This window comes from Equus caballus, unplaced genomic scaffold, assembly GCF_041296265.1.
Source record: "Equus caballus isolate H_3958 breed thoroughbred unplaced genomic scaffold, TB-T2T haplotype1-0000340, whole genome shotgun sequence".
NCBI classification, from domain to species: domain Eukaryota; kingdom Metazoa; phylum Chordata; class Mammalia; order Perissodactyla; family Equidae; genus Equus; species Equus caballus.
Window position 1 is genome coordinate 213,638 of NW_027221872.1, and position 27,475 is coordinate 241,112.

Sequence of the window (27,475 nt, forward strand, 5' to 3'; positions counted from 1 at the left end):
AAAAGAGATCTGGGCAGACGATGAGGCTAATTCTATTTTGTCTTTTATTTCTTCTTGAAATGGAGACACCAGGCATCTGGAATCTGAAACCCTGTACTCTATGTGTCCAGACCTCCTATTCCATACTTCATGAAGCATCTCCAGTTTGGGAGATTACACATTAGGACAGGAATGGATGAACTAGTTTATGTCCTGTGGACAAGGGTCCGGCACAGAGAGCAGGCTGGAAGCCATGCAGGATGGGGAGCAAGGTAACTTGGGGATATTATCTGACTTATTCCATGTGGTCCCAAGAATAAGGGCAGGATCCACGACTTAAACCTCTTGTGTTCTTGGGCCAGGACAGGCTTGTTACAAAGCGGGCTTCAATAAATGTGTGTTAATGACTCTGCAGATGATGAATATACGGAGCAGTGATGAGGTCTGGCTGAGGATGCTGAAGATGTCATTCAGACATCCTGGCATATATTACCCTTAAGTGCTGCCTCGGTGGTTGGGCATCTGCACTTAGAACCCAGCAGAGTCTTGCCCCTGATATCAAGATATCCATGGGCCTGCCTCCCGCCGTCCCTCCCTCACCCTACCCTCCTCCCAAGAACCTGTGGAATTCAGTCAGACACCAGAGACTCCAGGAAGGTCCTAGAGAAGAGGCGATCAGGGGTGAGACTCTCTCAATCATTTATTGCAGCTCTCATTGGCTTTCCTAGAATCAGCCAGAGCTGAAATCTGTTTGTGGAACCTGGGGTTCTGGATTGCGGGGGTATGGACCCAGGGAACATTTATTAAGCAAGACTATATGCAATGTCCACTTAATTCTCACTGCACACTGGCGTTCTTATTACTTTTGCTTAGGGAACTGAGGCTCAGAGAGGCTGAGGTTGTCCAGCCTGCAAGCAGTGGAGCATGCATCAAATCGAGACCAGCCCAATTCCACAGCCTGTGTTCATTCCACTCAACTTCACAGCCTCTCTTCAAGGTCTTGATGAGGGGGTCTCACCTCATACACACTCTCCAGTGAGTGTAAAGAGAACACCTGAGCTAGAGCCACTTTCTCCTAATGTATTATGACGATATTCTGGCTTAGAGTCGAAATCAGAACTCAAACCACACCTTACTCTCCGCTGGGCCATGCTGCCGGTGAATCAGGCCAGCGCCTTGTTGACACGCTTTCTAAACGATCATTCTTCTCTTTCATTTTTTAAATTTGGAACCAATTTGCTCCTCTCTGCTTGATTAGGATCTAACACTTGCCTAGTCAAAAGAAATGGAGTGATAATCAGAGCTTGCTTTTGTGCAGCGTGTTGCAGTGGGTGCCAGCCTTCCCCAGCCCCTCCCTGGCTGGAATACAAACACCTTCCTCAGGTAAGCTAAGCTCTACCACGATTCTAAGCTTACTCTGATAGAAAAGAGTGAGATGAGAGCCTCATCTCTGCCTGAGGGAGTCGGGGGGCATTCTTCCTGCTGCTGCATAAGTGGAAACTGCCACGTGACCTAGAGCCATCTGCTTCCCCTCGTTCTGCTGGAGAGGTCCATGCACCTGGTTTTCACTTCAGCAACTCTGCTCATCCTTGCTTTGGCAGATCCCTCTTCTCAATCCCAGTAGCACGCCTGGGCAGGAGCAGGGACAGGCAGTCCTGCTCCAAATGGAGCCCTTGGCTAGACCCACAGTGTTCCCACCCACCTGACTTGAAAATATCCACAGCCACTGCTTTCCTGAGCATCTGCTATGTAGGGGCCTGTCTCCATGCTAGGTACTTTACATAAATCATGCTATTTAATTCTCTGAACAATCCCTTCCTTCAAATATTTATTTTGCATTTCCTGAGTGCTAGGCACTGTCCGAGGGATGCAGCAAAGAACAAAGCAAGCAAACCCCTCTCCTTGTGGAACTCATGTTCTTTTGTGGAGGAGCACCTCTCTAAATGATACTGCTACCCCCATTTTAAAAGAGAAAAATAAGGTTCTGGGAGTTTTCATAACTTGGAATTTCACACAGCTGATAAAGAGAAGAGATGAAATGTAAGCGCTGGCTTCTAAGACCCGAACCTATGCTCCTTCCCTTACATCCTACCTCTTGCAGCTGATCGCAGGTCTTACTCCCAGAATTCCTATGATTGAAGGGGTAAGATCAAGATATAACAGCTTGTGCCTGGGTTCGCACAGCTAGCAAGTTCCCAGGGGCAGTTGCAAACTGGTTCTTACTAATTCTAAAGGTCTTTCAGTTAATCAGGTCACAGAGCGTGGAAAAGCATCATAATTCTAGCTTATGGACAAGAGTACCCACTCTGCAAAGGCATGTCTCCAGCTGCTGTGTCTGCATGGGTTCATCTGCTCCTCCTAGCTGACTATGAATGTAGGTAATTTTAGTATTATTTCCTTCTTACAGATGAGGAGACTGAAGGATTGAGTGTTTATGAAACTCCCCCAAAGTCATGGAGCTAGGAAGGGGCAGAGCTGGGATGTGAACCCAGGCTGGCTGGTGCCGGGTCCAATTCCTCCCCACTATGTCTACTCACTCCTCAAAGATGAGATACAAATTGATCTTGCATTAAAGGAAGCCTAGATTCCCAAATGTCCCCAGGGCTATACTATCATGCCACTTGCTCGCAAGTTTGAAAGGTCTTTTCTCATAAAGAGCAAAAGATGTGGAGGACTAAGAGTTCAGTCTTGACAGGCATGCAGGGGAAAAGTGTTACTGGCAAGAGGAAAGGGTGTGCAAAGGTCCAGGGGTAAGGAAGAGCACATCCTGGTTCCCCCAAAAATGGGCCAGATGATCACTCAATCCTTTTGACACCAGATGTGGAAACGGTGCTCTCCCAACCAGGAAGAGCCCCTCCCTGGCCAGCTCCTTCTGGGGAGCATCTTTCTCCTCCTGGGACTGGTGCTGTAACATGTCCAGGGGATCTCCAGGCAGAGCAGCTACAGACTTCGTGGGGCCCAGCGCAAAATGAAAACGTGAGGACCCCTGTTCAGAAATTATTAAGAATTTCAAGATGGCGACAGTAGATCATTAAACCAAGCGTGGAGCTCTCCTAAGCACAGGGCCCTGTGAAACTGCACAGGCCACATGCCCACAAAGCCAGGCCTACCCCTGGTCTCCCTGAGCTACAACGTCACCTCCCTTATCTCACTTTTTCTTCATGACAATTCTGGGAACTGAGTATTGTCACGCCCAAGTTCCAGCTGAGGAAACTAAATCTGTAAGGCCAAGAATGACTTGATCAAGTTCTCAGAATTAGTAACCACGTCAAGATCAGAATAATAATGAAATGACAACTAATGCATAACATTTGTGGAGTCCCGGGGCTCAAAGCTGAGATCCTCTGACACCAAAGCCCATGTTCTTACACAGTCTGCTACTGTGCCTCCTGCCCACAGCTCAGGGCTTCTGTGTCTAATCCCGACTTCAGAAGGTTTTGTGCCTGGATTGTAAAAAGGACCTGGACCAGTTAGGCTTTGCTGAGAGATGGAATCAACACATGTCAACAACCATCCAGTGCCATGAACATCTTCCCAAAGCCTAGAGAGGAAACCCAACTGGAGACGCCAGGTAGCCTGAACTTCTTAACAAACTGTTGTTGCTGCCGAGGCCACCTCATCCCTGGGCTATCCCAGGGACCAGGCCTCCAGGCTGCACTCAACAAGCAGATCGAGAAGCTTGTCTCCTTGATAACCAAACACATCCATTCAAGGCATCAGAGTTTTCTATTCAATTATCACAATTTTTAAGGGGGTTTAAAAACAGAACCCCAAGTTCACACCCACTCACTCTTTTACCCTATTTAGTCCATTTAGACCAAAATTAAGAAGACTCTGTTATCCAGGTCATTTCTTTCCCATGTGATGGAACATAATCCAACCACATCCTTAGATGTGCAAAGTGCTTAAGACCGTGGAGTCAGGCATAACTGAGTTTAGGCCCAGCCCCTCGTGTTACCAGATGTGTCAACTCGAGCAAGTATCAAACCTCTCCTAAGCCTCAGTTTCTTCATCGTGTAATAAAGGAATGCCCAGTTCATAAGGATGCGACTCTTAAGCGCCCAGCATATTGGTAACGTGCTTCATGGGTGGTTAACAATTAGTAGTGGCGTGATTGGCAGTAGTGTTATTAAGTTGTTCTCAGCTAACTCCTCTGCTGGTTCAGTCACGTATTCATTCATTTATCAACATATAGAAATATTGCTGCATACTTCCTATGTCCAGCTCTGCACCACAGTTTGCAGAAACAGAATGAGATTGAGGCCAAGATCCAGAGGAGCTCACAGACTAGTCAGCAAGGAGGAGGTAAACGTGGACCTAAATAACTAGACTACAGAGAAGACAATGTTCACAGAGAACTGGAAACAGGACCTCAGACTGGGTGAACTAAGGAAGTCTTCTTGGAAGAGGAAATATTAAGCTGGGCTGTTAGACTGAACAGTAAGCACTCAGTAGGTAGTGTTTCAATTACCGGCCAATGAAAGCCACACTACCTCTTAAGAATGGACCTCTCTATAGTTCCCCGACGGCATGGCTGCATGCAAATATTCTCCAGCTCAGAGTTTGACTTTCACTTTTGAAAAGGTAAAACAGATTTTACTTCTGAAATTAAAAAGGGTATTTTTTCATATTCCAAAGGTCTATAGTTGGGACTCAGGCAGTAGAAATTTATAAACAGGGGCCCTTTGAACGAGGAGGGAAGACAATGACTTAGGAGTAAGGATTCTATCATGTGTCGCAGGATATTTTCTAAATGCTTAGCCCACAGATGTATGCACATAAAAAGGTTTGTCATTTATCATTGAAATGACCCATAACGACATCTACTCCCCCCTTTGCCCTTGGCAGCAGGTTCTTGTGGCTCCTTCTTTGATGGCTTGAGCACCAGTGTCCATTTCCCCATCTGCCTTAGAGGACACATCTGATTAATCCAAAACAATTATGACGATCCCATTTCTCTTGCCAGTGATTCATGCAGGGGAGCTATGTGACCCAATTCTGGAGAACAGACTTGAGCAGAAATCAGCTGGGTGGCTTCCAAGAAAGGTTTCCTCTCTGACCAAAAAAAAAAAAATGGCACCAGAAATGTGGTGTCATATCTTGTTTTTCACGTTCTTGTTCTTTTGGATGGTGTTGATTCTGGGTGTGATGCCTAATATTACTGAATCTACTTCACGACCATGAAGAAAAGCTAGCTTGTACAGAAAACTGACCTATCACAACAGGAGAGGAGAAAGCCAAGAATAACTAGATCACCCGTGACATCATTGAGCTGCTGAATTATCCAACCTTGGTGCCACCCTACCTTCCAACTTCTCCTTATGTGCAGTAACGAACTGTTCTTATTGTGTAACCTGAAAGAATCAAAGCTCTTTGTTACGTGCGGCTAAAAGCACGCTTTCTGATGAAGCTCTAATATAGCAGTTTTTGAAATCAAAGAATTGGTCCTGGCTGTAAACGTAAGGAGAGATAAGGAAGTTTATCAACAAAAACTGTTGTTTCTAAGCCTTTCATTACTTAGGAAACTTGATTCCCTGTGATTGCCCATCCTGCATGTGACATCCATCCATGCTACAGAGGCAGTAGTAGTCAATCCTAGCCTTAAACTCTTGCTAAAGAGTTGACTTCACCACCCTCTCTTTGCTAGCTAACAGTTGAAGACCCAATGGCACATCGCCAGGTGACCAAAGACCACTTTGAGTCCTGGGGAGCATTTTGGATATTAGATGTGGAACTCGGGGTAAGAATGAAATAGTAACAGGCAGTGAGGCAATCAGAGAAACCTGGTGACCAACCACACCCACAAGTGGGGTCGATCTGAACACCAGGTGATAGGGTAGTACTTTCCTGTTGGAAAAATTTGACCTTTTTGTTAAAAAGCAACACTATACGTAGTTTCTTATATCAGAGGTGGCTTAGGAGTGTCATTTTTATTCTCCGCAAATCTATAAAAGAGCAACATGAACCCCACAGTCTGGAATGGATAGGATGGAATTAAGTAAAAAAATAAAATTAGAATCTTACCCATTAGCAACTTTACTACTAATGGAAGGGGAAAGGGGGGTCCACAAAATCAAGATAAGTCATATCCTACAGATAAGCTCCTAGCTGGCCACACAACTCTAAGCAGGTCACTAAGATAATCTGGCCTTTGGTTTACCCACAAAAATGGGAATGCTGCACTTGACTTGCGGCCTGTGCTAGATTATATTCTGTCAATTGGCTAAGGCTAGGATTATACGAAGATCAATTAAAGAGGTATTGAGAGTGTTTTATAAACCATGAAGCGCTATGTGAAACAAGACGTGTTTTAAAAAAACAAAAACAGACAAAATAGTTCTAGGGCGCTCTTCTTACATGTGACTGTGTCATAGTTCTAAAGGGAAGATGGACTATTAAATTGGGTCATGATATAACACTGAGTGACCTATGATAATACTCAGAGATCTCATTTATAGACACCTTCTGGATACCATGCACTAAGCCAAGTGTTTTCTATACACTGCCTCTAATACCAAGAATGACCTTGCAGGAAAAGCATTTTCAGATGAAGACATGGAGACTCAGGTTGAACAACTGGCTGAGATCACACGACTTGTAAGTGACAAAGCCAGGGTGCAGACTTTTACATGTCCAGCTGCAAACCTCATGTTCATTCTGCTCTATTGAGCCATATCAACTAGGAAGTCCGATGGCTCCTTTATTACGCATCTTAGACTTTCAATGCAATCAAAATTGTTTTTTAGGGGCTGGAACCGTGGCCGAGTGGTTAAGTTCACGCGCTCCGCTGCAGGCAGCCCAGTGTTTCGTTGGCTCGAATCCTGGGCACGGACATGGCACTGCTCATCAAACCATGCTGAGGCAGTGTCCCACATGCCACAACTAGAAGGACCCACAACGAAGAATATACAACTATGTACTGTAGGGCTTTGGGGAGAAAAAGGAAAAAAAATACAATCTTAAAAAAATTGTTTTTTAAAATTCTGTCCTTCTGTTCATTTAAATACCTTTCCTCTTATCAAAACAGCTGTGCCAATGTTTCAGGCAGGAGAAAAACCCACATACATATATCTGGTCCGCATACATATGACCCATGGATATACATTGTCTTTATAGGGAAGCACGTGGCACAAATCTTACATCAATATGATATAATCTGTAGCCATAAACCATGAAAATCATTAAGATGTTTTAAAAACATAGGAAAATGCTTGAGAAATAAAGTGAGATAACGAAAAAGAAAAAATACCAAGAGGTATGTGCACTGAAATGACCACAGTGATTTAGAAAGCATTTTCATAGACTAGAAAGGACTCTGCAAACAGGGCCTTCTTATCGACTTAGAGCGGATGAACAAACTGAGATCCACAGGCCAGGTCTGACGTGCTGCCTGTTTCGTAGAGCGTGTGAATGCAGCCACGCGCCTTCCTTTACGTATACTCTGTCACTGCCTTCATGCTACAAAGGTTTAGAGCAGAAGGCCTCTTAGCCCCTAAAGCCTAAAAATCTTTACTATCTGTGCTTTCCAGAAAACGTGTGCTGACCCCAGACTTAGAGGGCTGCAATTATAAACATGTCCCCTTGCCCATTGCTCAGTATTAGTCCTGTGGGAACAGTAGATAAAGAGTAGAAATCAGTACCTTAGAAATCACCTCCCACTAACACATTTAGATTTGGCTTTCTTGAATCTAGCCGAGATTCACCCGTGAGGTGTGTATTCCCAGTTTTACTGAGATGAGAACCTCCATGGGTTGTGTTCAGAGGCCTCGAGCACTGCCTTGCAGCTCTGTGGTTTCTGCTGCAGACTCAGGAATGGCCACTTTATATCACTGTCAGTGAAACTCATATAATAAAGTGCAGGCACTGCTAACTCAAATGTCTATAGGCGCTAGACACATCATGCAAATGAGGAAAGTGGGCTGCTTGTAAGACAACAGGCAGTGATAGACACAGAGATGAATGGGAAAAAATGCCCATCCCATCCGTCTAATGACGGAGGCTGCTGCCCACCCCAGGCTGGTCACTGTTCGGTGGGAATGAAGAGCCAGAGTGGCCAGATCTTTTAATGTTTCTAAGGAAGCTGAAAATCCAGATATTAGGCGACATAAAATCTCCCCATATTCAAAAGTTGGCAACTATTTTTTTAAATCACCACATGGAACAATAGAAATTTGCCAGACCAGTTTGGTCCGTAGGCTGAAAAGTTGTCCAAGTCTGCTAAAATTAAATTCACAAATGTGTGAGTTCGCAACGATCTCAGACGTATACCTGACAGACATAGATTTGAATACCTGATGGATATTCACGTCCTTACACAAGGTCTACTTCAAAGTATTAAAGCTCCAGACACTCAGATAAATATTAACAACTACGTTTAATGAGTGCTTGTCACATGCTGGGCACTGTTGTAAGAGCTTTACATATGTGAACACATCTATTCCTTTATGAGGCAAGGGCCATCTTCACCAACACCATTGTACAGACATGGAAACTGATGCATAGACAGGTTAAGTAATTCACCAAAGATAACAAAACCCATAAGTGTAGAGATAGGGTGTGAACCCAGGCAACGTGGGTCCAGACTTTGTGTTCTTAGCGGAAACTCTCCCCCTTTAATGTGGACATGGATCATTTGAAGATCTAGTTAAGCGCAGATTCCGCTCCCTGGGAGCCCCTTAGAAATGCAATTCATCAGGTCCCACCCCAGACCTGAAGTTTTGGGGTGGGGCCCAGCAATCTGTTTGCCACGCCCTCCAGATGGTTCTGATGCAAGCTGGAGTGCTTAGAAATGCAAAGCCTCAGTCACAGGGCTCCCACAGCCCCACCCTTTCAGATGAGCCCAGCTTGCCTGTGGAAGTAACCCGTGTCAGATCTCCCTCTCTTAGGACCTTGACTCTCGCCTGGGTAGCGCAGACACAGCAGAGAGTGCCAATGGCTCTTAGTGTATCTATAATTCCTGACGCCTCATGAAGAGCAGCACTTCTTTAAATAGAAGCAGGGGCTGTGGCCTTAGAACGTCTCTGGTTTGCACATTTACCCTCCACTCAGGCCAAGATCAAGCAAGAGGAAGTTATCCTGGTTTGACTCAAGTCACCTGTTTGTTTCCACTACCACCTGTCAAAGGTGACTGCCACCGTGTGCTCTGGGCTTGACACCCCCTCTCAGAAGCCCCCATGCCCTGGCTTCAGATGTCCATAGCCTTTGGAAGGGAAGATTGGTGGGAGCTGGGTGTAATTGGAGGCGGGGTGTCGGGGGACCACAGAAACCACACAGCTGTTATCTGGAGCACCAGAAGTGTTTTGACAGTTTTCAAGATGGACATTAAATCACTTGCTGGAGAAAAAGTGAAGTGGGTGTCAGTCAGACTGGGGATGGCGGGGGGAGGGTGCAGCTGGCAAGTAGCAATTGCAGTGACTGTGTGATGGGAGTCAGAATGAGATTCATAAATCTTGATTATTCTCTGTCTCAGCTGATTTGAACCAAACGCCCTGGACAGAGATAGAGTTCACATCTCGCTGAAAACTGCAAAAAATACCTGATTAAATGTACAAACTGAAATAAGTAACCCTCGATCCATGTTAATGTTCAAACTGTCACCAGTAAGGAAAAGATTTTGCAGATCCAGGATCTTTTTTGATAAGAAATGGCATACTGGATTCCCAGGAGCCAGAGGGATCCACCTCCCTCCTTGTGTGTTTTCACTCTGGTCCCAGGAACATTATCGCTCTGGTGCCTGAATGCTAGCTGCTCTTATAATGAAGGCAATTAGTACAGCCAGCCCTCCTGATTCTGGGTGCCCTCCTGGTAAAATCAGGCACTCTATAGAAAATGGAAATCGAAAGTCACTACTATAAAGCAATAATAAAGCAAACCATTCAATTACGGATGAAAAAACAGCACTTGTTTTAATAATATTGATGCTTAAGAGCATTAAAGTACCAGCATATTACCATTTTTGCATACATAATGAATGAACTTAGAGACCAGAAGGATTAGGATATAAAAATGATGGTGCCCTATGATAGGATGGATGATGGTGTGCTTCCTCACACACCAACACCATGCCTTGGGATCTGGGGATGGAAGGATGTGTGAAGACCACAGGACCCCTGGACATTCCTATCACTGTTTAGAAGTCAGGCTTGATTTATTCAAATTGATTTTATACCCTGCAACTTTGCTGTAGTTGTTGATTGCTTCTAACAGTTTTCCAATGGATTCTTTGGGGTTTTCTATATATAAAATCATGTCGTCTGCAAATAGTGAGAGTTTCACTTCTTCCCTCCCTATTTGGATTCCTTTTATTCCTTTTTCTTGCCTGATTGCTCTGGCCAGGACCTCCAGTACTATATTGAATGAGAGTGGTGATAGAGGGCATCCTTGTCTCGTTCCTGTTTTCAGGGAGATGGCGTTCAGTTTTTGCCCATTGAGTATGATGTTGGCTATGGGTTTGTCGTATATGGCCTTTATTATGTTGAGGTAGTTTCCTTCTTATGCCCATTTTGTTCAGAGTTTTTATCATAAATGGCTGTTGGATCTTGCCAAATGCCTTCTCTACATCTATTGAGATGATCATGTGGTTTTTATTCCTCAGTTTGTTGACGTGGTGTATCACATTGATTGATTTGCGGATGTTGAACCATCCCTGTGTCCCTGGTATGAATCCCACCTGATCATGACGTATGATTCTTTTGATGAATTGCTGAATGCCGGTTGCCAAAATTTTGTTTAGAATTTTTGCATCTATGTTCATCAGTGATATTTGGCCTGTAGTTCTCTTTTTTCGTGGTGTCCTTGTCAGGTTTTGGTATCAGCGTGATGTTGGCCTCATAGAATGTGTTAGGAAGTGTTCCATCTTCCCTAATTTTTTGAAATAGCTTGAAAAGGATAGGTATTAAATCCTCTCTGAAAGTTTGGTAGAATTCCCCAGGAAAGCCATCTGGTCCTGGGGTTTTATTCTTTGGGATGTTTTTGATTGCTGTTTCAATCTTTTTCCTTGTGATTGGTCTGTTCAAATTGTCTGCCTCTTCTTGAGTGAGTTTTGGGAGATTGTAGGAGTCCAAGAATTTATTCATTTCCTCTAGGTTATCCATTCTGTTGGCATATAATTTTTTGTAGTATTCTCTTATAATCTGTTGTATTTCTGCAGAGTCTGTTGTTATTTCTCCTCGCTCATTTCTGATTTTGTTTATTTGAGCTTTCTCCCTTTGTTTCTTTGTAAGTCTGGCTAGTGGTTTGTCAATTTTATTTATCTTCTCAAAAGACCAGCTCTTTGTCTCATTGATCCTTTCTACTGCCTTTTTCGTTTCAATAGTATTTATTTCTGCTCTGATTTTTATTATTTCTCTCCTTTTGCTGACTTTGAGCTTCACTTGTTCTTTTTTCTCTAGTTCAGTAAGGTGTGCTTTAAGTTTGCTTATTTGGGATTTTTCTTGTTTGTTAAGATGTGCCTGTATTGCGATGAATTTTCCTCTTAACACAGCTTTTGCTGTATCCCATATGAGTTGGTATGGCATGCTATCATTTTCATTTGTTTCCAGGTATTTTTTTATTTCTTCTTTAATTTGTTCAATGATCCATTGCTTGTTCAGTAGTGTGTTGTTTAGTCTCCTCATCTTTGTGCTTTTCTCAGCTTTTTTCTTGTAATTAATTTCTAGCCTTATAGCACTATGATCTGAGAAGATGCTTGTTATTATTTCAATTTTTTTTAATTTGTAGAGGCTTGCCTTGTTTCCCAACGTGTGGTCTATCCTAGAGAATGTTCCATGTGCACTTGAGCAGAAAGTGTATTCAGCTCTTTCAGGGTGGAGTGATCTATATATGTCTATTAAGTCCAATTGTTTTAGTTTTTCATTCAGCTCCACTATTTCCCTGTTGATTTTCTGTCTGGATGATCTGTCCATTGATGTGATTGGGGTGTTGAGGTCTCCTACTATTATTGTGCTGTTTTTAACATCTTCCTTTAGGTCTGTTAATAGTTGCTTTATGAATCTTGGTGCTCCTGTGTTGGGTGCATAGATATTTATAAGCGTTATTTCTTCTTGATGAAGTGTCCCTTTGATCATTATATATTGTCCCTCTGTGTCTCTCTTTACCTGTCTTATTTTGAAATCCACTTGGTCTGATACGAGAATTGCAACACCTGCCTTTTTTTCCTTGCTATTTGCTTGAAGTATTGTCCTCCACCCCTTCACCCCGAGTCTGTGTTTGTCCTTGGGGCTGAGGTGTGTTTCCTGGAGGCAACAAATTGTTGGATCATGTTCTTTAATCCATTTTGCCACTCTGTGTCTTCTTATTGGAGAGTTCAATCCGTTCACATTGAGAGTGATTACTGATGCATGTGGACTTAATGCTGTTAATCTGTCACTCATTATCTTGTTTTCCTGTGTTTCTTTTCCTGTTTGCTTTAGACTACCCATTTAATACTGCAATTTCTCATGCTGGGTTTCTTAGATTTTTCCTTATGTATGATTTGTGACTCTGTTCTGTACTTTATTTTAGTGTCTACCTTGAAATTTGTATTTAGAATCTCGTGTATAATATAGTCTATTCTCTGGTGGTCTCTTACCTACTTGACCAATACTGATTTAGACCCTTTGCTCTTCCCCTCCTAAATAATTATTTTCATTTTTTATTCCAACTCGTCTTACTAATTTGTAGTTCAAATGCTAAGATCGTCTTTGCTTTGGTAGTTTCCTTACCTTTACCCTAATGCTATAATTGAATATTTGCTTTCTTGTTCTGGTTCTATCCATCGGTCTCCCTAGTCTGTGGATTGTGTCCCCTTTCTCCCTTTTTTCTTTGTTTCAGGTATGAGAGCCTTCTTGAGGATTTCTTGTAATGGAGGGCTTTTACTTACAAATTCCCTTAACTTTTATTTGTCTGGAAAAGACTTAATTTCTCCCTCATATCTGAAGGAAATTCTTGCTGGATAGAGTATTCTTGGCTGAAGATTTTTATCCTTTAAAGCTTTGAATATGTCACTCCATTCTCTCCTAGCTTGTAGGTTTTCTGTAGAGAAATCCACTGACAGTCTGATAGGGGTTCCTTTATAGGTTATTCTCTTTTTTTCCTTTACTTCCCTGAGTATTCTCTACTTATCTTTCCTATTTGCCAACTTTACTACTATGTGCCTTGCAGTAGGTCTTTTTACATTGACAAATCTAGGAGAGCTAAAACCCTCCTCTACACACATTTCTCCATTGATCCCTAGATTTGGGAAGTTCTCTTCAATAATTTCGTTAAGCACACTTTCTGCTCCATTTTCCTTTTCCATATTCTCGGGAATTCCTATGATCCTTATGTTCTTACTCCTCATTGAATCCATTATCTCTCGGAGATTTTCCTCATTTTTTTAAATTTTTAATTCTCTTTCTTCCTCTGCCTGGCGCCATTCAGATTATCTTCGATTATGTTAATTTTCTCCTCTATATTGTCTACACGGGCATTCAGGGAATCCGTATTCTGTTTTATCTGGTCCATTGTGTTTTTCATCTCAAGTAATTCTGTTTGATTCTTCTTTATGATTTCAATCTCTTTTGTAAAGTAACTCCAGAACTCGGCTTGTTGTTTCTCTATCTTTCTCTCTACCTCATTGAGTTTTTTGATTATAGCTGCTCTGAATTCATTATCACTTAGTTTACCTAATTCCAAGTCCTCAGGACTTAATTCTGTGTTTTTATTGTTTTCCTTCTGGTCTGGGGCTTTTATAAATTGCTGGATGGTAGAGGAGCGGTTTTTTCGCATGGTGGTAGAATTCAGTTGCAGTTACAGCCTGTCCCCACTAGATGGGGGTTGAGAGAGGTGTGTTAGCTCTCCGCCTTGGGGCAAGATGGCTGCGCCCACTGGCTTTGCCGGAGGGGAGAGTCTGTTACTCACACGTGCCGGTCTGGGTTCAGATCTGTTCTGTTCTCTGGTCTCCCAAGGCCCTTGATTTATGGGGTCCCTGTGGACGGAAGCTTTCCCCCCGTCAGCGGGTCTCCACTGAATCACTGGCAGGAGTCCTGGATGATCCCCCGGTCGTGCGGCCCCTCCCCCGCTCCCTCCCGACCCACGCCGCAGCGATCGCAGACTCTAGGGGAGGGAGCAATGTTCTCTCCTACAGTTCCAGCGCCTCCAAAGGGGTAAAGCTAGGTTTATGATCTCCACCTTCTTGGTGTTGTAGGTCTCTAATGAGCTGGCATTATGTTTATTCTCTGAAATTCATTTCTTCCAATCTTTTGTTGTATTTTGGAGGGGAGAGAATCCTGGGTCAGCTCACCCCGCCATTTTGCTCCTATGCTCTAGTAGAAGTCAGGCTTGAGAGGCAAGATGGAGGGGAGATCGGATGAGAAAGAAAAGTTGAGTAGCTGGCAGCTTCCACTTGCAGGATAAGAATGTGATGTTTGCCACCCTTTGTTAGACAGCTGGAAGAATCCTTAGCACCAAGATGTGGAAATTAAAGATAGTGTGGAGCAGGGGTTGCAAAGTCACATGACTACGGGAGACAGGTGGCGCCACAAAGGGAATGGAGATGGGGTGACAGTGTTGAAAGTAAACACCTGCTTGCTATTCAGCTCCTGTCAGTTTTTTGCCACAAGGAAGCATGGGCCCAGCGTTGCCAGATCTTCTGATTTTCAAGAGAAAGTCGAAAACTTGATGTATGTCTAAATTTCCCAATTTTCCAAACACTATGTGAGCCAAATACAATGTTTTTGAGGACCAGATATGGCTCCTGGGGCACTAGTTACGGTCTTTGGTGTAGTTTCTAATACTTAAAAGCAGAGGTCAGGATATTGTGTCCTTTCCTGACCTTGTCAATAGCTGGCTGTATTACCCTTCCCTCTCTAGGACTCAGTTTCCTCATTTGTAAAATAGAGTCTTTTAGGCTGTAAGCACTTTGAGGGCAATTATTATGTCTCTTTTGCTCACCAGCATCCCCCCAGAGCACAGCAACGTGCCGGGAGCATAGCTAGTGTACAGAAAATGTTTACTGAATGACTGAATAAATGAAAGAATGAGTGAGGGTCCTAACATCCAGTCTTCTGGTTCCTTACTGTCAGTTCTGACCAGTCTTCTCTCTGCAACTCCTCGTCCTGTTGACCAAGACATAAACCCTGGTCCCCAACTCTGCTGCTTGCTCAATTTATATTTCCCTTTATCCACTTTCACTCATTTAGTCATTCATCTATGAAATCTTAACGTAGTCCCACTCTCCTAGGTTAGGTCCCGTGCTGGGCACTGGGCATAGAGACAACGACCTTAGCTCTGCTCTCAAGCAGCACCCAAACTAGAGAGGTCGAATAACAAGTGAGCCTGGAAGAGGAATGCCATGTGATCAACTCTCTAGTGGAGATGTGTGCAAGGAGCCATTTTGGCGTATCTTTTTGACTCAGCTGTCTAACTCACTGATAATCCTACCTTAGAAAACACATTCTAGAATCCTGGTGCTGCTCCCTGACTTCTGAAAATTCATGTCAGAAGTCCCTCTCTGCTCCCTCCTGACAGTCCTTCTCAGCATAATCCTGGCTGTCCCAATCTCCCTTGGGTACCATCCATGGAGCCTGCCTTTCCTTCCAAATTGTGTTTTCTTCTCAAGGCTCTTGCCTCCCTCAGCCCTTCAGCCTTAAATATCCTAAACCTATATCTTAGCCTTATTCATCAAGGGAGTTCCTTGAAGACTCTTTCCAACTTGAAGAACCCTAGTTCTGATTTCACATGAACTCCATGATTCTGCTGATGACTGATCCTGGAGACGTGCCCTCCTCACACAGGGGACTTCACTTAAACAGTAACTCCTCAACAGAAAGAGTCAGCTCAGGACAGTGCTGCCATGAAGGGTTTCCGTTTTGGCCAGAACTACATACCTCCTGTTCTATGACTATGATTATGCAAACAATTGCTGGAATCTCTTTATTCATTTATTTTTTATTTCTGACTACAAACTGACCCATTTTTTCCTAGCTCATTGCTTTCACACAATATATTGCCACATGCAGCCAACACACACTCCTAGTATCTTATTTTCCAATTCTTTCTTAGAGCCATCAGTCAATCAGGTGCATGGTCTGCCTCCCAAGTTATCACAAGGGACAGTGTGACCAAATGTTTGCTGCTGCCCACCAGGGAGAACCATGCCAGTGGCCTCTGACAGCAGTTTCCAGGCGCCTCATCTTCCAACTGCTAAGCTAACGCTGCATATTTTCAGTTGTTGTTATAAAATCACCCCACTCCTGGTACTAATTTCTGTGTTGCAAAGAGAGCTAGGCTATGTTGTAATAACAAACGAATCCTCAGGTGTCAATTGTCTAATGCAGACAATGCCTACTTCTTGCTCATGCCACGTGCCCACTGTTGGCTGGCAGGAGCTGTGCTCTGCCCCCACCTCAGGGAGGCTCCACCAGAAAGTGCTTACGGTCCTCTCAGCACATGGCTTCTGGGTGGATGGTGGCTGAGTGACAGTGGGGAGATCACGCGGGCTACTCCCTGCCTCAGCCTGCCTCTGAGCCAGGACTAATGTCCCGGCCCTGTTTACCTGCAGGAAAACGGGACAGAGTCCCCTTGGATGCCCAAAGGGAGGACCAGATATAAGTGAGCACCACAAGTTTATACCACATTTACTTAATATCGTCTTTCAATTGAATGACTTTTACATAAAAAGCTCTCATTTAAATTAGAACTTGTACTTCTTGAGAGAAATTATATGTATAAGGAAACTTAACATAACTGGTATCATTTGCCAAAAATAGATGATCTGGTAAGCACAAATATATCAGAAACAGAAACGAAGTACACTTTAAAATTTTACGTAGATATTGTCAATAAAGGGTCCAAGTCGAAAACCACTCTTTCTTTATAAAAAACAAGGAGGTAAGCTAACAATAGAGAGGTGTTAAAGATACACTAGCCCCAAACTCAGACACTCTCCTTGGCAAAATCAGACAGAAAGAGAAGTAAAATGTGAGTAACGTCCTAATTATGTGACTCAGTGTTATTTAACGCCCTGTCCACGTAGCTTCTAGAATGATGTAGTATATACCAGCCGTACTCACACCTGTGAGCTACTCTGACTTAGAGCATGTCTAGGTGAACAGAATCAGATATTTGGGGCCTGGTCTGACTACCACATTTGTAGGCAGATTCCTATATCCTTACCTATAAGGACAGCCTCATCAGAGTTGCTGTGTTTGCAGGAGCAAGACAGCGTGTGAGAGGGCAAAATCGGTCTGTTCATATTTTGGTAACAGTCGCACCACCTCCCACCACAGTTGTGACAACCAAAAACGTCTCTCCTACCTGACAATGTCCCTGGGTGGGATTCCAAGAACTCTTAGCTGAGAAATGTTGGTTTAACTTAAATCCAAAAAATTGGAGAGGCAGCTTGAGGAGTAAGGAATTTGGCCTCTAGAGAGAGGTCTGACCTTTGTCCTCGCTCTTAGGAGAATTTCCTGAGTGACTGGAATGTCTCTGTTATTCATGAGGGGCCGCACCCGAATAGTTTATGCTAATGAAGTTCCTCAAAGCGGGGCCCAGAGATAGTTTATAAACTGTCACCCAACTGCCTGAGAGGGGGCTGGCCCTGCCCTGACCACAAAGACCAACCCTGTGCTCAGAGGCTTTGAGCTTTGCAGCAGCAGCCTGACGTGGGTGGAGGGGAGGAGGGCTGGAGATGGAGCTCAACCACATGGGCAATCATTCAATCAGTCATGCCGAAGTCATGGAGCCTCAATGAAAACTCTGGACAACAAAGCTTGGAGGAACGTCCTGCCTTGGCAATACCACATGCGAATGGCCACACTTGATGTCCGGAGGATGAGGCTCTGAGGAGGACAGAAGCTCTGCATTTGGAACTGCCTTCCTGATTCTGCCCTAGACGCCTCTTCCTTTGGCTGGTTCTGATGTGTATCTTTTTGCTTTAATAAAGCACAATCATAAGTATAGCACTTTCCTGAGCTCTGAGAGTCATTCTGGTGAAATATTGCACCCGAGGGTAGTTGTGGGAACCCCCAAATTTGTAACCAGCTGGTCTGAAGTGAGAGTGGCCCTGAGGATCCCTGAACTTGTGGCTGGAGTCAGAAATCTTGGGCAGACTGGGCATCTAGAAGACTATATCCTTAACCTCCCGTTTGGCTAACTCCAAGTACAGGTGTAATAGGGTCATCTATTTTTAACCATCAATTTTATTAATTTTGTCTTAAAAATCTTTTCTCTGGTGGCTCAGCATAGCTCCTTTGGGAGAAGGGCTGTGTTCAAGAGCTTTAGCTCACTGTAACAGCCAGGAGTAGTTTCCAACACATTAAGTCACATAGGTGTGGTGGAAATAGCCCGGACCTCGGAATCATGACTATAAATCCTAATTCTGTCCCTTTGCTTATATATAGTGGGCAAGTGACTTCACCTTTTTGAGACATGCTGTCCTCATGTGTAAAATGGTGATGACAGAACTTTCATTCGTCCATTCACTAAGTATTCAGGGAGTGCCCACCATGTGCCAGGCACTGAACTGGCCCCCAGGGTACAGCAGTGAACAACACGAGGTCCCTGCCCTCAGGGAGTTCACATTCCAGTAGGAGAGATGGACCACAAATGAACAACTTCAGATGATGAAAAGTGCCACCAAGGAAATGAAGCAGGTAAGAGAAGAGAAAGGGACAGTAGGAGTGGATGTTCTTTTCAACAGAGCCCTTCGAGAACACCTGAGGAGAATCATTTGTGCAAAGGTCCTTAGGTAGGAACAAGTTTGGCATATTTGAAGTACAGGAAAACACAGTCATCAAGGATTAAAGAAAATTAAGCCTACAAAATTAATGAACTCAGTACCTGGCACTTAAATGAAAATTCAAGGATCTTTTAGGTATCTGCATAAATGTGTGTTGAATGTCACCAGAAAACACTCCAGGAATAATACTGATTGAATTCTATTGTGTGCTTCCCATAGATTTAATATCAACTAATGTATGTGATGCTCACAACAACCTCCTGAGGGAGATAACGTTCTCTTCACCATTTTGATAGATGAGGAAACTGAGGCAAGTGTCTTAAGTGAATTGCCCAAATTCACACAGCTTTTAAGTGGTAAAACTAGGAATAGGAACTGGGCAGTTGGCTCTCGATGACCTTGCCCCCGACCACTCTGCTGAACTGCACGTTTTAACAATAGCTCCAATCTAAGATCTGGTCTCTTTGTTGCGACCTCTCCAAACACACTTGGGCTTTTACTGTGAATTTCTTATTTAATAAATTTATTTATTCAACAAGCATTGATCAAACACCTGCCAGGTTCCCGGCCCTTGAACAGGCACAGGGAATATAAAGAATGTGGCCCAGCCTCTATACCTCCTGGAGTGCAGGGGTAGAGACAAGGGCAAAATTATAATGTACTATTTCAAGCCTCGAAATGCCATTTAACTGTCTCATGCTTTTCAGCTTGTCTTCCCAACAGGGACATGTCAGCCGAGGCTGTGATGTACAAAATTTATTGCTAGGGTACCCGGACATTTTCATAAACAATGGAAAAAATATTAGTGGCTTCTGAGAAACAAAAAGCTATGGTAGTGTAATTACAAATTTCAGGAAATCTTCAATAGCGCTTAGAAAAGATTCCGCTAACCAGGTTTTCTCAGCTGCCTGAATCTTGATTTTCTTCTCCCTGGAGCTTTCTTTATTAGATTTGGCTCATTGGATGAGGAAAAAACCTTCCATTCTTTTTAGTGTTCTTGCATATCATTTCTCCTCTCCCTGCTCCTCAATCTCATACACTTTGACAGAAAAATGCTGAGTCCTTTCCGCAGATGCCACGTGAGAGGAGTTAAGATGCGAATCTGTGTCTTCCTGTTTGACGGTAAAATGGGCTTGTCTGCAAGCCACTCTCTGCTGGTTTATCTGCTGAGACACAGGCCCTGTTGCCTTGGTTAATTAATCCTTGCGATTGACTTGGAACTTGTACATATCTCCTTCACAATCATTAAAAAGGCATTAACTGATTATTCAGGTCTAGAATCTACTCTGTTCTCCAACTTTACAGCCCTCTCAATCTCTTCCAGAAACTCCAAAGGCTCTTTGATCCTGGCCCGGCTTTCATTAATTTTGGTTTGAATAACACATGGGAAGGGAAGCCTGGAATCTATAGATTTCATATCCTCACTTCTGTAACTCAGATCTCAACCTCATATAGTGCCTGTAATTTTGCCTCCCTTTCTATTATAATCCCTCACATTGTCTCCATTCCAAGCCCGTTTTCTGCATGCACACGCACACAAGCACACACACTCATGACCACACACATACCTGTTATCAGGCTGTTATTGGCAGTCCACCAGCCAAACCCAGCCTGAAGTCATGATTTATTGTACCTGCTCGTGTGTTTTAAACAGTTAAATTTCAATGTTTTCAGGCAACAGGTGGGCTCTCCAGTTTGCCATAGTCTCCACCCATCTTTATTCTCTGGTTTCCCTTGTTGCTCTTACCTGCCTGGCCCCTGGAGGAATTTGAGTTAGCAATCCATAGCTCTAGTCACATTAAACTACTTCCACTTTCCTAACCATGCCAAGCTGTGTCTTAGCTTTCTGCCACTGCACACGTACCTCCATACTTGGACTCTTTTTTCCTTCTCAAGCTGGTAATGATAGCTGTGAATGTGGTATGTGTGCTAACCGTTCTCACAACAGGGAGTGTTGTCACGTCCATTCTTACAGAAGAGAAACCCGGGTTTAGAGAGATTAAGAGAATTGTTTAATATCATGTAGCTGATCAATGGCAAATCCCAGACTAGGAATCAGCTATCAGCTCCAAAACATACTCTCTCTTCTAACAAGTTATCTAGTCATTCTGCCTTCTTCTTCAATACCCAGTTCAGACAATCTCTCCTCTGTGAAGGCTTCTTTCACTTCCCACAGGCAGAATCAGTCATTCCCTCTTGAGTATTCCCTCAGCACTATACATAATGTGTCTTTGTGAAGTCATCAGACTTTGTTGCATTTATTTGATTCCATGTAAATATCCCCCTAGATGAATACTTCTCAGACTTGACAGTGACAGACATCCAAGAATATATCCAGAGATTGCCAGGTTTCCTTGAACCTCAATTTAAAAGCCCTACCTTAACAAACAAAACTATATTTAAAAGTTACACTTTCCACACTGTAAAGCCACTTAGACTATAAACACATTAAAAACTCCCACCCATACTAGTCTATAGACCTCTTGAAGGCAGGGACCACGCCTTACTCATCTTTGGCCTCATTGCTCACCTTGGGCCTGGCCCAGAATGCAGTTTCTGAAAATGTTAGTTGAAGGAATGGAAGAATGGATGCTAATGTGGGCTTCCTAAGAACAAGGGAGATGTGGCCCACGCTGCCAGGATAAATTAAGCTAAAATGAAAGGCTGACTTGGCAGAGTTGATTCCCCAAGGTCAGTGGCTGTAGTTCACACAGGTCTTATAGCCAAGATGGTTAAACTGGTTTTTACACAGGAGCATTGCACTTCCCACCCCACTGAGGTTAGGCAAGAACATGTGACCTGCTTTAGCCCATACAATGTGAGTAGAAGTGAAATATGTCACTTCCGGGTGGAAGGCTATTTAAGAGCTGGTGCACATTTGGCCACACTGACCATGCAACAGTCCAGATGGCAGAGGCTGCCTCTGCCTACAGATCTGAACAAGGATGACACGTGGCAGAGGCTGGAGCCTACTGCTGTGGACAAGAAGCGTGCCTGAAGGGGAAAGACCCCTTTGCTGTGTTAAGCCACTGGAATCTGGAGATTGCTACTCCAGGAAAACCTATTCTCTCATTCACTTGACAAATATTTATTGAGCACCTAATATGTTCTAGGCACTATGCTGGGAGCTAAGGATATAAAAGTGTGCAAAATCAGATATGGCCTTTGACCTGAGAGAAGTGCAAGTCTACTGGGGAAGACAAATACTTATTAAAGAGACTACAGCGTAACAATGACAGATGCTTTGAGAGGAGGAGCATGAGGCCATGAAACAAACTAACAGAATCAGGTGATCAGAAGACATTTCCCTGAGGAATTCACAATTGAGCAGAGAGCTGAAGGAAGGGAACAAGTAACTAGATAAAGGGTTTGGGGGAGAGGAGAGGCACACGTGAGACAGAGGGAACAGCACGTGCAAAGACTCCAGGACAAGACCCCACAGTTTAAGGAGCTGCGTAAAGGCCACTGAAGCACCAGCGAAACTAACTCAGAACGTCCCACTTTCTCTGACCACCAGCAGGACGGAAGCTGCCAAGTGAGACAGTACAGGAGAAATTACTCAGGACCTCAAGGTCCTAGGAGCTAATTCACAGACGCCAGCTGAGTCCGAATCCGTGCTGCATGTCCTGAATGCCTGACTTTCTGCTTGATTTGTGTGTGTGTATGTGTGTGTGTGTAACGGGGGCACCGTATCTAACTGCCTTGGTCCCCAGACGTTTGTCCTTGAAGGGAAAGAGAGAAAAGTAGTATTGAAGCAGCTTCCCTTGATATTGGCTCATAAACCCCCATTTCCCCTCATAGCTCATAAAAACAAAGTGTGGCGGCCCTGACGGCCATTGTCAGCTGATGGATAGAGGCTCCAGTCGCCAGGGCCTGAAAAGATGCAAATGAGAAAGGGAGGAAATGGCCTAATCTTATGAGTCTGCGCACCTTTGGAACAGAAGCCCAGGGGCATTTGAAAAAATGAGACAGGGGAGCAACATTTATTAAGTTCTAGGGCTTTCAGATATGGTCCCTTTTAAGTCTCTAACTTCTCTAAATTGAATATGTTAACATTCCCATTTTGCAGATGCTCCTGAGGCTAAACCATACAACAGATAAGGAAACTGAGACACAGAGAAGTCTCAAAAGCGGTAATGGTCAAGCCAAGACCCAAGTTCAGTTCCATCTGATCCCAAATCCTCCTGGCGTGAAGGGATAAGCTTCTGACAGTGCAAAAGTTAAAGCAGGAGTTAGAAAAGCAAATGCCTCAAGGAGCCAGTGCAGGCAAATGAGAGAAGCAGCCTGGGAGAGACACAGCAGAGGGGGGCCTGGACAGCATGTGTCTTTTTGAAAAGGGACAGCTACTAACCACCTCCTGTTGGTAATTACCATGTGGCACTGAGGAAAGATCTCCTCATATTTCAGGAGAACCCCAAAATGCAGATAATTACGTGAAATCTCCAAACTATTAAAATTCTAGCATCTAATAGAAATACACACATACATACATGCCTACCTCTGCAGGGACCAAAGCTATATCTGAGCCTCATTTAACCCAGTGGTTCTCAATCCAGTGTGATGCTGGCTCCCAGGAGATAGTCGGCAATGTCTGGAGACACTTGTTTGTCAAAACTTGGGGCAGGAGTGCTACTCTCCTCTGCTGGAAGGAGGCCAGGGATGCTTCTAAACATCCCCCCCATGCACAGGATAACCCCCACCAAAGAATTATCCAGCCCCAAGCGGCAATAGTGCTGAATTTGAGAAATCCTGGTTTCGCATGTGGTCCCTCGAGCTCTGATGACTGGTTTAAAGTTTTCTTCACCCAGCTAAGTCTTCTCCAGCTCTTATTACCCCTCACAGCTGTCCTATGCCAGGGATGGCATGATACTTGCTTTTCATTTGGTTTGCCTTGTTCCAGACCTGGGCTAATTCTTGAGTTACACTTGCAAATCCAGCTTAACATTCAAGTGTATAAGAAACAGGAGCAATTCAACTCCAGTCAGTAACATAAACAAAGCCTGGTTTAGATAAAGCCCATTACCAGGCCCGAAGTGGCCCGGGGCACCTCTGCTACTGCTGATTAGCCTAAATGCTAAACACAAACCAATTAACACACTCTAAGGCTGCTTATCTCCTGTCACTTACTGTGGAAATAAAGCCCAAGGCTAAATACACATATGGATTTAGCCATTAAATCCAGCATCACTCAAAATAAAACTCATTATATTATTGAGTAAAAACAAAGTCACCTTAGTTTTCAGGATGGGGTATTATTAAGAAATTCCACTTTTACACTTTCCCATTGATTTCCCAAACCGGCCTGAGCACTTCCTTCTACCTGCCACCTTCTGGGTCTTAACCAGCCCCAAGGCTAACTTAGAGAGTGGAGTTTTTGTATTCACCTTAAGAGGATCTTTGCTTTTAGCCCTAAAAATACACACTCATATGGGAACCCTTTTTCTTTAAAATGCTATTTCAGCATAGGCGGGGAAATTTTATGCTTGAAAGAAAAGACATTAAATGGGAAGATGAGCTCGGATATTAAGTAACAACAACAAATACAAAAACCACAGGCATTATAATAAAAATGGGTTAACTCTGAACATTAACCATAGGCACTGAGCTGATGCTTATGGACAAAAAAACAGAAATATCTTCCCAGTTCAGGTGGAAACCACTGACTGAAGAGTCTGAAAAAACGTAATCAGGAAATCACTTTGACCAGGTATTTTAATTTATTCTGTATAACATGCTATATGTCATATCCCACAGTGGGCATTTTACTATTTTGGCAGCCATCACATTTTACCAAAATATTTTAGTCCTTCTAATGGGAAACAAAGCCCCCGTGGATGCTCTGTTTTATTCACCTTCATATCCCACATGCTGGCCCAAGGTGTTGGCACCTAGAAACACTGTTGCATATGTAACGCAGAGACATTGGCCATGAAATGGATGCTTCCAGAAGTGCCCACAGAAGTTAAGCATCTGCTTCTTGTGTTGAGTTTCCCCACAGATCTCATTTAAGGGCTCTTTTACCTTTATTTATGATTAATAAGACTGGACACATGATCTTAACCATTGTACCATCTCTCTACCAAATGCTGTCCTTACCACAGCATCTTTAAGGGTACTTACTAACCAGTTTCTTCACCAGCTGCTCTTAAAGCATAGTTCTGCTGTGCCTCCTATCACTGGTAGAGAATGAAGCGTCCTCACTGCTCAGGGAAGCAGGCAGAACCCATAGTCTCTCCTATTTATCCAACACATCTTATTGAGGGAAACCGTTAAACTCAAGAACAGTATTTGTCAGCACGGCAGGAATCACCGCCTTAAGAAAACTTTCTGTAGGGCATCAAGATTACAAGGTGGAATAAACAGGTGCATTCTTCTCCTTTCTCTCCAGAAAGTCCACTAACATGACTGTAAATACACGTTAAGTAGCGTAAATATACACGGATAAACTGAACTTGAGAGGGGACAAGAGTGGGTGACAAAACTGACTTGGCAGGATGCAAAAAGCTGGAACTAAGCATCCACACTGGCAGACACGAAAAAGGAGCAAGCAAATTTGTTCCAAAGGAACGTGGAAGGCCTGGGACTTGGGGGTACCAGGCACTTGCAAGAGGTGAGTGCATGGCATAAAGCTAAATACAGCAGGATTGGTTAAAAGTCTACTTTTCTCGTCCTGCACTGCCAGGCCATCCCTTCACCCGCTTCCAACCTACCCTCTCAAGTGTCACGATGAAAATACCTTCAATATGAAAGAGAAGCAAACACAGTGTTTGGCTCCAGAGGGAACATTAGTCTAGTTCATTCCACTGCCCATAGTGACCAGTTCAGAGATGGCCGTTTTACCTAGTTCCAGTGAAAGTCACCCTCGGAACTCTTTTTTTTCTTTTAAAGATTGGCACCTGGGCTAACAACTGTTGCCAATTTTTTTTTTTTAATGTTTTTTAAGGATTGTCGCCTGGGCTAACTGATGCCAATCTTTTTTTTTTCCTGCTTTATCTCCCCAAACCGCCCCTGTACACAGTTGTATATCTTAGTTGCAGGTCCTTCTAGTTGTGGGATGTGGGATGCTGCCTCAACGTAGCCTGACGAGCGGTGCCATGTCCGCGCCCAGGATCCGAACCCTGGGCCGCCGCAGCAGAGCGCGCGAACTTAACCACTCAGCCACGGAGCCGGCCCCTCGGAACTTTTGCTGGAAATATTAAGCAAAAGACACATTCCTTCTGCCGGGATTGCTAACCCGGTAGCATCGAGCCTGCAGCTTCTGGTGGTGGTCTTTGCGCAGGGGAGAGCTTGCCTGAGATCAATGTCAACAGGAGAGCCAGTCCAAAAACTAGCAGAGGCAGATTCATGCAGGGCATTGTTGGAACACCAGTTACTCCGGGATAAAATTAGCCAACGCTTACTAGCAGTTACTCTCTGTCAGACCCTGTTCTAAGAGATTTACTGATATTAAATCAATTAACCCTCATGCAGCCTTATGACGTAGGTACTATAATTGTCTTTGTTTTCCTGAGGAGAAAACTGTTTGGATAAGTAAGTAGTGGAGCAAAGATTCTAACTCAGGGTGTCAGGTTCCAGAGCCTAAAAGTTTAAACATTATACTGTATAATCCCTGGTGGTGAGTTCCGTGAGTCAACACACTCGTTTAAGTCAGTTGGAGGTGGATTTCTGTCCCTTCTGTTAGAGACAGACTTAACCAGTCAACTATCTCGTCTACCCAGAAATCTTTACTGATGGGAACCTGACAAGCAGAGAAAGACTATTTGTGTAAAAGCCTTAATAAACACTTCTGTGACTCGTTTTCAAGTAAGGAACTCTAGCAATGCATTTGGGCAGCTAAAGTCCTTTCTCTGGAAATGGAATAATCCAATTCTTGTGTTCTTTCTAAAGGCATATGTTCAACAGCTCTTATTTCTGGATAGCCCCCAACACCTAGGCCCACCTTTCCACCATTCGCCTGGATTTGCCAGCTACTCAGATTTCTGGTCAGCAAGGAATTTAAGTCTTAACCTCTTCCACTATTTCTGAGTTATTTCCTCGATAATAAACAAACTAGGATTTTGCCCAACTTGTCCCACTTGGCTTCATGAGATATATTTCAAGTGTGGTAAATTTTTATTGTCCCAGGAGCTCTGGAGTGATCCATAAAAAACAATGATCCCAGAGTCCTCTCCTTTTTCATGCCTCCACTTTTCCTGAGGAATTCCAGCTGTCCCCAAGGCTTTATGACCACCTACGCCCTGAGGACCCGCAAACTTCACAGGGCGTCTTGACTCTTCTTCTCAACACCATACCTCTCATTCCAATCTCCTACTCAATACGTGCAATTGGAAATCCCTTAGAGGCAACAACGCCAAAACAACCTCATTCTCTTCCACGTTGTTCCAGAAGCTCCATCCACCCACTTCTCTACCTCTATTTCAGTTCCGCTAACGGCATTATCATTCACTCAGGATTCGACAGCAGACGACTTGGCTTTTTCATCATCCTTGCACCGGCTTCCATGTTCAATTAGTTACTAAGTCCTGACAACACTCCCTTAAATATCTCCCAGAGACAGTCTCTCTTCTCTTCCCCTCATTGTTTCTCGGCAGAACTATTGCCAAGAGCCCACTAAATACCCTCCCACCTCCAGGTCATCTCCATTCTAATGTGCCCTCGCCATCGTAAACAGCACAATCTCTCTTTGAAAGGTGTTTTCGATTTTTAGAGAAAAGGGCACAGCAGATACAAGCAGTGAGGAAACCCTTTCCTGAATTCCCTTTAAAATGCCCTCAAATAACCAATAAGAGCATGGTGTGA